The 13,886-nt window shown below is 45.2% G+C and overlaps 1 protein-coding gene across 5 annotated transcripts in view; it reads left to right on the forward strand.

Moving 5' to 3' along the window:
• Positions 1–13,886, forward strand: part of EXD3 (exonuclease 3'-5' domain containing 3) — a 429,786-nt gene that overhangs the window by 368,048 nt on the left and 47,852 nt on the right. The gene's annotated exons all lie outside the window — the stretch shown is intronic.

Genomic DNA, 13,886 nt, shown 5'->3' on the forward strand with positions numbered 1-13,886 from the left:
ATTTACCCTCATTCATCTTTGTAAGAAAGGCAGTGAGTGTGTTATAATGGGAAGAACATTATAGAGTCAAAAGGGAGTTGACCAGCGCTAATATTATCAGGTTGACTACAGATAAGTCATTCTGAACCTCAGTTTTCTTATCTATGAAATGGGGATAACAGTTCTTTCACTATCTACCTCACAAGGCTGCTGTAAGGATTTTACATGCTATATAAAATGTGAGTGATCATCAAGTATCCTTCATTATGTCTTCTACGATAGGCCCCTGATAAATGTAGACAGAATTTGGCCCTAGTAACCCTGTGGACTATGGGAACAGAGAGAAGGCAGGCTGGACTGGGCTGCTACTGACTGATGGAACTTTTGATTCCCATCAAATACTTAACAACAGAAGCAGTGCTAAGGGTTAATATGAGGAGGTGCTAATGGAGGTTGGCCTCTGGTTTCCTGTTTGTACCAAGATACAACCTCTCCCCCCTTTTCCTCAATTAGCCTCCATCTGGCCCTCTCCATCCCATCCTGCTTGCTGCGAGTTCTCTCTTTGTAGGAATTTGCCAGATCCATAAGGTGTGTGATTCCTGGGCTGGGATGATGGTGGGGGAAGGGAGGAGGATGACCATAAGGTCCCTTCCATTTCTGGGCATTGTTGTTTTGCTCCAAGAACCTGATCCCCTCCCCTTCCCATGGGGTAATCTGAGACCATATGTGTCCTAGCAAGGACAACCAGCCTGGCTACCTCTCTGCGGCACCAGGCCTTCTCGCTTCCTTCCCTTAGCCCAAGTTCCAGACTCTATCAGAACCTGGAGAAGGAAGCCTCATTTCTTGGGCCGAAGCCAGGAGGCCCTTCACGCAGCGGTTGACTGACTACTGTTCTCAGTTTTGTTTTTTGGTTGATCTCTCTGAGACCTCTTCCATTCCGTTCTCTGACTGTGGTGGCCTCTGCAGGAAGCCTCCTTCTCTTGGGTGGGCTATCTCGGGGCAGTTACTCCCTGCCAGGAGGTGCCCTTGTGCCCTGAACCTCCTTTAGAGCCTTTTACTAAACACTTTGCAGTGACTAAAACACAAGCACTGATATTTTTACTCTGGGAGGCCATTCATTTGAGCAAACATTTATCAAGAGCCTTCTATATTCACAGTTCTGGGATACAAATAAAAAAGTTGAAGCATGATGCCCTACTTCCAATCTGCTTGGGTGGATGTGGACATATATACAAATAAATGTAGGCAGAATGAGTTGAAAGTGGCTTATCTGACCCATTTTGGGTGGGATTTGACAGACTCTGAATTCTGCTTTACATAGTCATTTTTCCTGGATCCTTCGAATAAGAATAGCAGTGACTCCTTGTTATGCTGGAAGGTTCCTCACAAGTTCTTCAACCCAAATCCTTCTCAAGTGATTAATCCTGTCTACAACATTCTCCAAAAAGTCATCCAACCCTTACTCAGACTCGATTTCATCCCTTGCAACCCCTACCCTAGTCCCTCTATCCCTACTCCATATCTTTATGTGTACCTCCAACCCTAAGAAGATACTACAGGGACCCCAGCAGGTCCTGGAAGTACTGTGGGAACACAGGTTCTAGAGCACCAACAGTTTTCTACCTACAAATTCTAGGAGACATTCTGGAGGCCTGCTCTACAGAAGGTCAGATTAGGACCTTCATTATGCCCAGCCCCAGTATAGTTCAGAATGCCCAGAGGGCCCTAGAGCTGCCTTTTTTCTAGATTAGAAGCTGACAGCTGCTGGCAGCCCCATCGCCGGGTAAGATTTGGACTAAGCTTGACAAGCACGTACATAACACATATAACCATAGACAACTGTATGGCCAAGCTTTGCCTAGTCAAAGTGTTTCAGCAATCTAGCTATTTTAATAATTGTTAAGACCAGAAGTAACAGTTACCAAAACAGAAGAAACAGAGCAACTATTTACCTCCTGTATCCTGTCTCCTTAAATGGCAGCTCCCTTGTCCTTCTCAAGTTATAAGAAGCATTGTCTCTTGTAGACTGTAACTCCTTCATCCTATAGTTGTTGTTCATCCTTTGTTTTCAGAGAGGACAAATGGATAAAAATGTCTGGAGTCAGGAGATGGAATGGAGGATGTGCGTACAGCCAAGAGGTCAGGGTCCCTGCACCATGGAGTAAGTAGAGGGAGCTAAGGCATAAGGAGATTAGAGAGGTAGAAAGGAGCCAGGTTTGAAGAGCTTTAAAAGCCAAACCTAGGATTTTCTATTTGATCCCAGAAGTATTAGAGAGCCATTGGAGTATATTAAGTAAGGCAAGAGAGAGTGACATAGTCAGATGTATGCTGACAAATCTGTTTGAACACTGGATGGAAGATAGACTGGAGTGAGGAGAAACTTGAGACAAGGAGAACAATCAGAAGAAAGGAAGGGAATAAGCATTTATATAGCACCTACTGTGTGCCAGGCTTGTGAGATAAATGCTACTATTGCCCCATTTTGAAGTTCAAAAAACTGAGATGAACAGAAGTTAAGTGACTTGCTCAGGGTCACACAGCTAGTAGTAAGTGTGTGAGGACAGATTTGAACTCAGGTCTTTTTCACTTCAGGCCCAGCACTCTATGCACTGCACCACCAGCTTCTTCATGTTTCCCAGCTTATTGGTCCTTCACTTCTAAATCAAAGGAAACCTTGACTTCAGTGAGAACTGATCTTGCTACTTATATAGGTAGCACCAGTCTGAAGGGTATTCTTCTTTACCGGGCAATGCCCAAATGGAAAGGCTGTGTCTAAAGTAAAAGGAGGTGTTCTCAGGTTCTGTGATCTGGCAAATCCTATTTTCTCATAATTAGAAAAGAACTAACTATTCAGACCCTTGGGAGTATCTTTAAAATTCCAACCTACTAAAGACCTGAAAACAGAACCTTTCCTCCTCAGCCGTGTTGGGCACTGATCAGGAAGATGCTTGTACTGAGGGAGAACTCTGCACACATGCCTCATTATGGCATCAAAAACTTTTTCCTCCTCAGTGATGCTCCTTTCTCGGAAGACCTGTGCTCTGAAGCTTGGAGCTGTCTGTCCCTTAGCCCCTATACTACCTCCTCACCATCTGTGACCTCATCTAAAGACTGTAGGAAATTGCAAATCGATGTCCTGATATAGAGAGCCCAGATTATATGCCTGTCGGTGTAGGGACTGAGTGGTGAGGGTCCTCAGCTGCCCACAGTAATGTTGGATGAAATTTGAGCTAGACCAAGACCTTCCCAGCCTGAGTTTGTCTATTTGTTTTGTGCACTTTGGGATTTAGGTACCTGGATGTGGTTTTCACGGAGAATAGAGAGACTAGCATATTACAACCATATGCTCAGAGCCAGAAGGGTCTTCAGATGACATTCTGTCATCTGGGCCTCCTTCACTCCTCAGCACCCTTGATAAGTGACTACCCTCTCCATGAGCACCTCCAGTGACCAGAAGTCTGCCAAGCTCTCTGCCATCCTAGTTGCCCTCCTCTGATGGGGATTTCACTTTGTTAGTGTCCTTCTCAAAATATGAATTCCACATCTGAGTAGCTTTAAATTATGATACAGAAAATTCATGGCCTAGAATCTGTTCATTAAAATCAAGCCAACTTTACTTCCTGTGTCAGCTGTATATCAAGATAACAAAACAGTCTTGACAAGTTCCCCAGAACAGCCTGCTCCCTGATAGTGGCCGGGCTACAATTTGCTGCTGCTAAAAGATTAGATTTGTCCATTTTATTGGCTCTGTGGAAACCTAGGACCTGCTAGCTATGTTAGACATCGTCTGGGATCTCTCTGAGAGGAAAGGAAGTAGCAGATTGTGGAGGGTCTCTGAAGGAGCCGGCTGTCAGAATCCCCCGATTAGTCATGTGGATGACAAGCGACAGGGGCCTGAAGATGAAGGAGAGAGACTGGATAGGAGATGGGAATGTTGGAGCAGACCACGATAAAAGGTTAAGTTTGGAAAGTTCCAGTGTAGAAGGTCAGTGGAATAGTCCAGGGTAAATCAGTGGGCCAGACCTTTGGTAACTTCTGTTCTCATGCTTGTGGGTGCAAAGGTGTTGATGAAACCTAGACTGGATTTTAAAGTGTTCACTAAGATACCAGAGCTAAGCTGGGTAAGGTCTGCAGACTAACACTTGCCCATGTCCTTGTTTCAGCGTAGGGGCTCCTTGGGTAGAAGATGCCAGCTTGGGGTTGACTTTCATGGAGTCAGGAAGAGCCAAGTTCAGATACTTCCTCAACAGTCTCTGCCTGGTAAAGTCACTCAGCCTGCCTGCCCTAGTTTCCTCATCTATAAAATAGCCTGAATAATAACATCTACATCGTTGGGGTAATTGTGAGGATAAGATGAATTAATATTTGCCAAGGACTTTGCACACCTATATAAATGCTAGCTGTTGTTCTATATTCAACCTGCAAGGCCAAGACATGGCCTCAGCAGAAACAGTGAAGACCCCAGGGATTTTGCATAGTGGAAATAACATGAGCCTGACTATCACAAAGCTATCCACCAAAGTTAAACCTTCCTCATGCAATTTACCTGAAAGGTTTATAGGCTGTAATCTGATGTCACACCTAGGCTCAGAGCATTCCTTTCTGATACTTCTTCTGCCATTATAGCAGTCAATCTTCCCACTGGTTCAGTCTCTCCCAACATGTCAAGTGATAGAAAACTCACCAACTGCTGAGCAATCCATTTTACTTTTGGACAGCTCTTAGCGGTTTGAAAAAAAAAAAACAACTTCCTCATACTAAGCTGAAATCTAACTCGCTGTAATATCTACCCATTAATCCTAGGTCTCTCCTCTGGGGCCACACGGAATGCTTCCAATTCTTGCTCCAGACAGTGACCCTTCAATTATTTTAAGGCAATTTTCCTGTACTCTCACCCTAAGTCTTATCTTGCCCCTCCAAGCTAAGTGTCCCAAGTTCCTTCAACTGATCCTTATATGGAATCATTTCAGGCCCTCTCTCCATCCTGGTCAGCTTTTTCTGGACGTGTGCTGGAGGATCAGTGCCTGCCCTAAACTGAGGCACCCAGAACTGAATGCGAGACTTCAGATATGGTCTGACCAGGCAGAGTACAGAAGGACTATCGCCTTCCACATTCTGAATACTTCATGTAATCTAATATCATTTCAGGTTTTTTAAGTGCTATGTCACTCTGTTGACTCATATTGAGTTTGCGGTCAATTGACTTAGTTGCCCCGGCTTGACCACTGAGTCACCAAACAGTAAGGCCATAGCCATATAGAGCAGGCCCTTCCTCTGACTAGTGGGGTCATAGGATCATAGATTTAAAACTGGAAGGAAATTTAGTGGTCATCTGTACTAACTCCCCCATTTTATGGTGGGGGGGGTGGAGCTAAGGTCCAGAGAAGTTGTGACTTAGCAGGGTCACACAGGTGACTAATATTCAAACCCAGGTCTTGACTCCCAATCCATCATTATTTCCACTGTACCAGAGCACCAGAGAAAACATCTGACAAGTGACCAGTGATATTCCTTTGTCACATAGATCCTTGGAGAGGTCAGCTATATGTACTGATTTTAAATGTTTTCTAGGGTTGTCAGACTGATGCTGCCTGTATTTTCTAGCATCTGAGCATTACCATGGCATTGAGCATCTGGTGAAGTGCTTTTTTTTTTCTTTCTCTAGATATCCCTAGAAATACCCTGCCAAATGGATTAGTGTTGTTTTCTCATTTTACAGACTGATGAAGTAAGGCCAAAAGGTGTTCTGCTACCCACAGCACCTGCTTTTCTATCCTCAGTCTTCGTGGAGGGCTGCTGAGGCAGAGCAGTGATTGTCTGTCCTTCCGTTCTCAAAAGGCCTGTGCTCTAGAAAAGGAAAGAGTGGTGGAGACTAGAGCAAGTTAGAAGGTTTAGATGTGAATTTCATTTGGGCATCCTGGGGTCAGATTTCCTGAGCTAGTTCCCAGAATTAAGGGAGATATTTATCTGTAGAAAGAGGTAGAGAATTCATCTCAGAGAAGACCTGGCCTGGCCAGCACTTTCTTCTCAAATAATCTCTAGTTTTTTTACAGCTTCCAGAGCAGGAAGCCAGTCCATTCAACCCAGAGCCCCACATCTTACAGCTCCCCATCTGTGATCCTATAATCTACCCAGGAAATTCACCAGATTAAACCTTGACAGTCCCTGTTAGTAAGGAACACCACAGGTACCAGTCCTATAGCCTAAAATCTGGCCAGAAGATAGGAAATCATACATCCTGACATTCTCTATTACTAGCTAAGGGCATTGCAGATACTAATGTATGAAGTTTGATGGCTATCATCTCTCCAAAAAAATTGCCATCTCACATCACACCCTTAGCAAGGGGCTCTGCATTCACCAGTGGGAGTTCCTTGCCTCATCTGTCTGTCCCCAGGGTAGGCAGTCTGGGAGAAGAAGAAGGGGGTTTAGAGGGAGCTACCAGCCTGGTGGTTTCTCTCTGTTTAGAAAGGGTGGGGTGGACAGGTTGACATATTTAAATCATCATCAGGATTGCCAGAAAGCCAAACAATGAGTTTATTTTCTACCTTTGGGAAAGATGGAAACTGTCGTCTTCTTAAATTTATTATTTTTCTCTTGGTACATTTTCCCAGCCCAGAAAGCAGAAGTGGTGCCTGAGAACCAGGGTGGTGTCTGAGCTCCACCAAAGCCCAGAATGGGGAATTGGGCCCGGGCAACCTTACTAGATCTCAGACCAAGACAGGGGAAGAGTAGAGAAGGAAGAGGGTGTTGGGACTCAGTAGGTTATAGAGTGAAATTGTGGACTGGTTTCTGTGCAGTGAAAGAAAGTCTGGGGACTTGAGACCTAGGGAAATTGGTTGGGAGAATGGGGGTAAAGGGGATTCTCATTTCACCCTGATTTGGTCTTATTCGATGCAGTAAATATTTATTGAACTGCTGTTTCTTTTGCCAGGAAGCAGCATGGTATAGTGGATAGAGTTTTGACATTGGAGTGAGAAAGACTCAGGTTCAGATCTTTCCTCACACACTTACTGTGTGATCGTGGGCAAGTCACTTAACTACTTTGTGTGTTGGTTTGCTAATTGGTAAAATGAGGGCAGTTGAATTTGATAGTCGCCAAGGACCCCTCCACCTCTAGAACTATGGTCTTATGATAAGAAAAAGATAGAGCTTGAAGTTTAATTGGAGAAAGCAGACGCACACAGAACAGCGAACAAAATAAAACTTATAATCACGTGCATGATTCCTGCTTTCAGAACCCCAGGACACTAAAGGAGGTGAGGCTTTGAAGGATATGTAGGGTATATGTAGACAGAAAAGAAAGAACACTGGCAGTAAAGGGGATTAATTGATCAGTGGCCCATAGGTGAGAATGAACAGGGTGAATTCTTAGGCCTCTGATGCTGAATAGCCTTAGAGGGAAGACTGAGGGTTAGAATGGATACCCCAAGCAGGAGAGTGAAAAGATGAGTGTTTTTAAATGATTAATCTGATGGCAGGAGTTGAGCATAGAAGATTAAAGGTACAGGGACTGGAAGACTAACAGTACCACAAACAAGAATGAGACACCATGGGCTCTGTATGGGGTAGAGCTGATTATTCTCTTCTTTTCAAAGTAACTGTTTCCTTAAGGAGAATACTCAAGTTTCCTAACTCATTCCAGAAATACTGAATTCCTGATGTGTGCCTAGCAGTGAGAAGTCACAGACAAGTAAAATGTAGGGTCTCTGCCTTCAAGGAGTTCACAGTCTGTGTAAGGAAGAAAGGAGAACCTAGGTTTATCAATAATGAAGCAAAGTCACAAGGCAGTAAATAAGTGCTTCTCCTTGACATATGTCCGACTCTCCATGACCCCATGTGAGGTTTTCTGGTTGAAGACACTGGAATAGTTTGCCATCTCCTTCTCCAGCTCTACAGATAAGGAAACTGGAGCAAGCAGGGTTAAGTGACTTGCCCAGGGTCACACAGCTAGTAAGTGTCTGAGGTCGGATTCGAACTCAGGTCTTCCTCACTCCGGCCAGGTCTAATCCTCTATCCACTGCACCACCTAGCAGGACTAAAATAAATACTAGATTAGTATTTTGGACTATAGATAGGTGTGCCCTGGGAAGAGCAAGATGTCTCTGAACATAAATGGCCTTGGGAGGCCTCTTAGAGGGGCAGAACTAGAATTGGGCCTTAAACAATGGGGAGGATTTGAATAGGCAGAAAAGATGGCAATTCCTAGGTTATCAAAAAGGCTGGATAGGTAGGGAACGGCAGACTCTGAAGAGCCTTGAATACTGTGGAATGGAATGTGAACCAACCTAAGAAACCTTCCCTTGGGTTGAAAGCAACGGGCTTTAGAGTCCTGAAAAAACTGTTGAGGGATGACATTCAGTTTAATTTCAGGTCCATTATTTATTAAGGACCTATTTGTGTAGAGCACTGGATTAGGTTAGCAATAGATATAGGTTAGATGAGACATAGAACCCTTTCCTAATGGAAGCTAATAGTCTAGGTAAGACACATTAAGGGAACTCTAATACAGAATTGCCAAAAACATTAGAAAGAGGCAAGCAGCATGCTCTGTGAGGTCAAAGGAGCACCCATACCCAGAAATCCCTCTGCCTTGACCCCAGCCATGCTTTTCAAGTGGTCCAGGAAGTATACAGACTCGATTCCCCTTTTGAGGTTTTTCAGGGGAAAAGGCTGGAGCAGATGACCTTCCCTCTGGTCCAAGTCTTGATGTCTAGCCTGGTTTGGTTCTCAGGCACCACTTCTGCTTTCCAGGCTGGGAAAACATAGGCAAGTGAGGAAAATAGTAAATTTAATAAGACAATAATGTCTGTCTTTTTCAAGGCACCAGAAAAGGCTTTGTTTGTTGAAGGTAAACATGGTGTTTCTTCAGGGACTTAGCAGAAGTGGCCCATCCCAGGCTAGCACATTATTATACTATCTTTGGCTTGCTCTCCCAGTTGCATTACTGGGAATCCAGTGTTCCTTGAGCCCTCTCAGTCAGAACAACAGAAAGCCTCAGAGGCTCCCCTAGCTGCTTCATGATCATCTTGTCACATAGTGCTCTGGTGTGGAATCATATAAAACAGAAAGGTAGAGGGGTTGTGTAGTGGAAGTATTGAAGAGTTCTGAACTCGGAGTCAGGAGAACTGAGTTCAAATCCTGGCTATCATGACTAGGCAAATGACTGCATCTCCCTGAGCCTAGAAATCTGCTACTTACCTGTTAGGAGGAAAGTGCTTTGTAGATCTTAAAGTAAGATATAAATGGGAAATGTTAAAATATGGGTAAAAGATTTGTGTAGAATGAACATTCTCCTATCACACTTCTGGATTCAAGAGGTATGGGCAGAGCAGAGGGGAAAGGATGGGCAAGGATGCTTTCAGAATACTTCTTGTCCTCTGCCTCCTCTCTCTGGTACCCATTCCATAACACTGCCAAAGCTGTACCCCTTCCTGGCCTTCCAGCTGTCTTCTCCTTCATCACAGTGGTTGAGATACCCACCAATGGAGAGCACAGCTTTTCTCACCTGACCAGCTTTTTAAATCAGTATAGCCCACTGACACATAGCATTCTTCCTGTTCCCACCTCTTTCATGAAACTCCTCCATTTCATTCTGTTTTGTCTTTTTCCTTCCTGCCTTCCACCCTGCTATCCTTTCAAATGATCACTTAGCTCTAAGGGTGAAAAACTTTGCTCACCTCTGTATCACTGGTGCCCTACATTCAATATTTCAAGAATCTGTGATTTCTTAGTTGTTGGGTACTTCCTCTGACAGCACAGACCACAACTTTTCTGTTCCTTAGTAGGCGGTCTCTGTGAGTTGCTGTGGCCAAAAAATTCATCATCCTGTGGTCAACCTTTGATGAGTCTCTGTGAATCTAACTGAGCTGGTGCTTGGATCATAAATATAGCCAAGTGTCTACTGTACTGAAAGCCTTGCCAACTTGATGGGACCTGCCAGGATTCGATCTCCCCCTAGCATATTCTACAAGAAGCCAAGGTCACATTCATGCCACAAAGAGGCACCAGAGTAATTAAGTTAGGATCATTGATTTAACACTAAAAGGGACCTAAGAAAGAACAGAGCCCAAACCCTTCATTTTCCACTTGAGGGAGCTGAGGCAGAGAGAAGTTAAGGGACTTGCTTAAATCACACAGCTAGTGAGCATTTGAGAGAGGGTTTGAACCCCCTCCCATCTTCAAATCAGAGCAAAAACCAGTTTCCTTTTCCACCACTACCTCTGTTCTTGTTTGGGCCCTCTCCATCATCAGTTTAAACTGTTCATTTAGAAGACTTTATTGGGCATCTGCAATGTTCTGTGTGCTACAGGATGTCACATCTGGATTGCCTCTCCAAGAAGAGTCAAAGCAGGGCCTTTAACCTTATGTCCCCTTTCTGAACTCTGGACAATTTTGTTGCCATCATCTCTCAGCCTGTTAGTCTAGGAAACAAACACCACCAGGTGGTGACTAAACAATACTCTGAAATACTTAGGTGTGAATTTCACACACATACACCCATCCCACCCCTGTCCCCCCAAATCCCTCACTTGTCAGGCATAGTAGAGGGATGGGACTTTATTTAGGCAGTAGCCTATGGTGCACAAAGCACAAGAGTGAAGGTCTCAGCAGTAGAGAAAGGGACAGAGATGGGCAGATAGTTGTCAAGGACCTGACCTGCCACTTTAAGGACATCTCAGGTGTAGTATTTGCAGTGTCTCCTGCCACCATCCTACCCCCACAAGTATCTAATTCACCCTGCAAACCTTCATCCCTGGACATTTATAAAGTAAACCCCTTCCTGACCTGCACACTTGGAAGCTCAATTCTGCACTGACACACAGAGGCTGAATTCTGTGATATGGATGGATGAACCAACATGGCATTTATTTGTCTATCATAGGCAAGGACTCTTGACCTGGGGTCTGTGAACTTTTTAAAAAATAGATATTTTTATAATTTTGTGTAATGGAGACAGCTCCAGATTTGGAGTCAGGAAGACCTGAGCCCAAACCTTTCCTCACACCCTCTTACTAGCAATGTGCCCTTAGCAAGCCGTCTAACATCTTAGCCTTAGTTTCTTCACCTGTAAAATGGGGGAAGTAATAGCACCTACCTCACAGTGTTGTTGTGAGGATCAAATAAGATAATATATATTAAAGTGCTTTGCAAACCTTAAAGTAACCTTTACTATGTATTTCAACACAATTGATTTCCTTTGTAGTCTTAGTATTTTATTTTATGCATTTAAAAGCATTATTCTGAGAATGGGAGTCTAACACAAAAACAGTTAAGAATGACTGCTGTTGGGCTATGGACTCTCTTAGAGAAAATGTGGCCTGATTATGGCAAGTACAGGGCAAACCCAGCAGTATCTCGGTAAACCTTCCGAGTCCCTCTATCTAAGTGGACACAAAGATGCTATCCTAAAAACAGGGAGCTTCAGAAACATCGGGCATTGCCTGAGGGTTTGCTGGGGTGCCTGCCTGACTGTTCCCTGCAGTCTTTATTTTCAAAGGAAGATACTTTTTCTTCAGAATCACCTTCGGCTATTTTTCTACAAACCCATGGCCCCAGTCCCCAAGGACAGCCTGTCTTTGGCCATTTAGCATGTGAGGCCCCAGGCTAGACGCTGTGTGAGGCCTGGCCCCTGGGACAGACAGCAGGCAGCATTTCCACGCCCCTTCTGCCCCTTCCCTGTCTCCCTCTCTTTGTCTCCCTGTCTCTATCTCTCTCTCTATCTCTGTCTCACACACACACACACACAACCCTCCTATGTGGCCTGGTATGCCATGGAGGTGCAGAAAGGTTGGGCTAAGTGTACAGAACTTCCTCATCTGCACTGGACCCTGAATGCCATCTCCTTTCCACCTCCAGCTTCTTTTGGTATCACTTGATCTGAGCCCATGCCTTATTTGCAGAGGTACAGAATTGGTCGATGGGCTAAGCCCCAGGTCAATTGATATCCTTTCCTGAGGAACTAACTTGTCTTCTTGCCCTAAGGGGCAGCTTTCATGAAGTTGATTGTCTGGTCGAAAAATTGGTCATCATCTCAGCAGCACTTTTTCTTTCCCTTGGAGTTATCCCTACTAGTTAGGACAATCTTCCTGGAAAAATCTTTGCCCCACTCTCCCCAGAGTCACCATACCAGGAAAAAGGGCAGGCCACCTAAAGCTACCAACTCTGAGATCTCCATGAGGCACTGGCTCAGGACCTTAGTCCAAATCAGTATCTTTCCCTCACCTTCCAAAAGATCAGCCTCTATCACTTGTCTCACACATTTCTAAGGGTGCTGCCCCCCCCACCCACAATATGGTGCAGGTCTTCACCAGACCTAAAGGAAAGGCAGTCTGTGGTTACTCCCTTGGAGGACTGGGAAGAAAACAGCTCTTGGCACTCCAGCCTCACTCAAGGGAGGAGATTTAAACTGGCATAGCCTTGGCCTATCAGCCAGCTTGCTTTCCTTGCTTCCCTCTGGCCATCTTCGGGTAGATGTCACTGTCTGGCCATGATTCAGTGCCAGGGATGGGCTAGCACCCCAGGGGTGGGGGATAGTACCACGTCATCCCTCCCCGCAGGCTCACCCCTTGGCACAGTGCAGTGTCTCACTTTCAAGGGAAAAAAAACTGTGTTGCAACCAACTCCCATCCCAGGTAGACAGGCTGGAGGCAGCCCCCACCCAGTGTGTGGAGCCCAGGGATCCCAAAGGAGAGAAATGCTTCAGTCACTGGGGGGCAAATGAAGGGCTTCCTTTTGAATCTAGCTTAATCACTCTAATCTGAGTACCCCCCTCCCCTTTCAAATGCTTGTCACTGTCTGTGCCGCAATGCACACTCACACACTCTGAGAAATTCCCAGCCTTGGCCCCTCCTCCCAGCCTGGCTGGGCGGGCTCTCTCCAGATCACTCCTGCTCTCTCAGGCTGTTTGTTTCCCACTGCCTTTGCTGTGACTAAAGTGAGCCCGCCGGCCTGCCTTCCCGCCCGCCCGCCCGCCTGCCCATCCTCCCACTTTCCCACACTGCTTAGCAATCAGCAAGTTCTCACACTCACTACCCCCCCAACTTCACCCCCCCAAGGGCCGCCCAGTCTGCTTAAGCAACCAGGCAGGCCTGCCTAGCCTTTAGCTTCCCCAGATCTGGGAACTGGCCCCCCTTCCTTCTCTAGAAGGACCCAGGACTTCCTCTCGATGCCTCTCTGCCTACTTTTCTTTCATTCTCATCTTTCTTCCTTTAGCTTCATTGCTAGCTCTGAATCCAGCTGTCTATATCCGCCCTTTCTCCCCTCCCCCCTTCTCTCTTCTCTGATATCCTTCTCCCCTCCCCTCTCCCTTTCTGCTCTCTGTCCTCTCCTTCTCGTTTTACCTTTTTTTCTCTTCTTTTCCCTCTACTCCAGTCTTCCTGCAGCAACTGTACACAGGACAAGAGAGAAACACATACTTACCTAGACAGTTTGGAAATATAATTAACAGAGTAATTAGTGAGTAGGGGGCTTGGGGGAAGGAATAGCAGGGATACAAATTAGACCAGCTTTCAAAGTTCAAACTTTCAGTCTCCTGCCCTTCTCCCTTCAAATGACAACCACATATAGTCTTCCTCCATGAGACTTGCACAAAAATTTCAGGAAACTTGGAATGAGATCCCCACACCCTGTATTTCCAGACTTCCCTGAATCACAGGTACCAGTGAAATTACATTCCACAAAGCTGTATATTTTCAAAAACAAGACAGACATAGGAGAGAGGGTAAGACTTAGAGGTGCACAATCATAAGGGTTAGCTCTTAAGTCAGCCAGCTCATCTCACAAAGGTAGCACTGACCAGGGGATGGGATTAGGGATGGCCAGAGCAGCACTTAGACAGAATTTAGACCAGGAGTTCGTAATCACCTGTGGACTCCTCAGAATATTTTTAAATACATAATATATAT

The sequence above is a fragment of the Notamacropus eugenii genome, chromosome 1 (assembly GCF_028372415.1).
Source record: "Notamacropus eugenii isolate mMacEug1 chromosome 1, mMacEug1.pri_v2, whole genome shotgun sequence".
Classification (NCBI taxonomy): Eukaryota; Metazoa; Chordata; class Mammalia; order Diprotodontia; family Macropodidae; genus Notamacropus; species Notamacropus eugenii.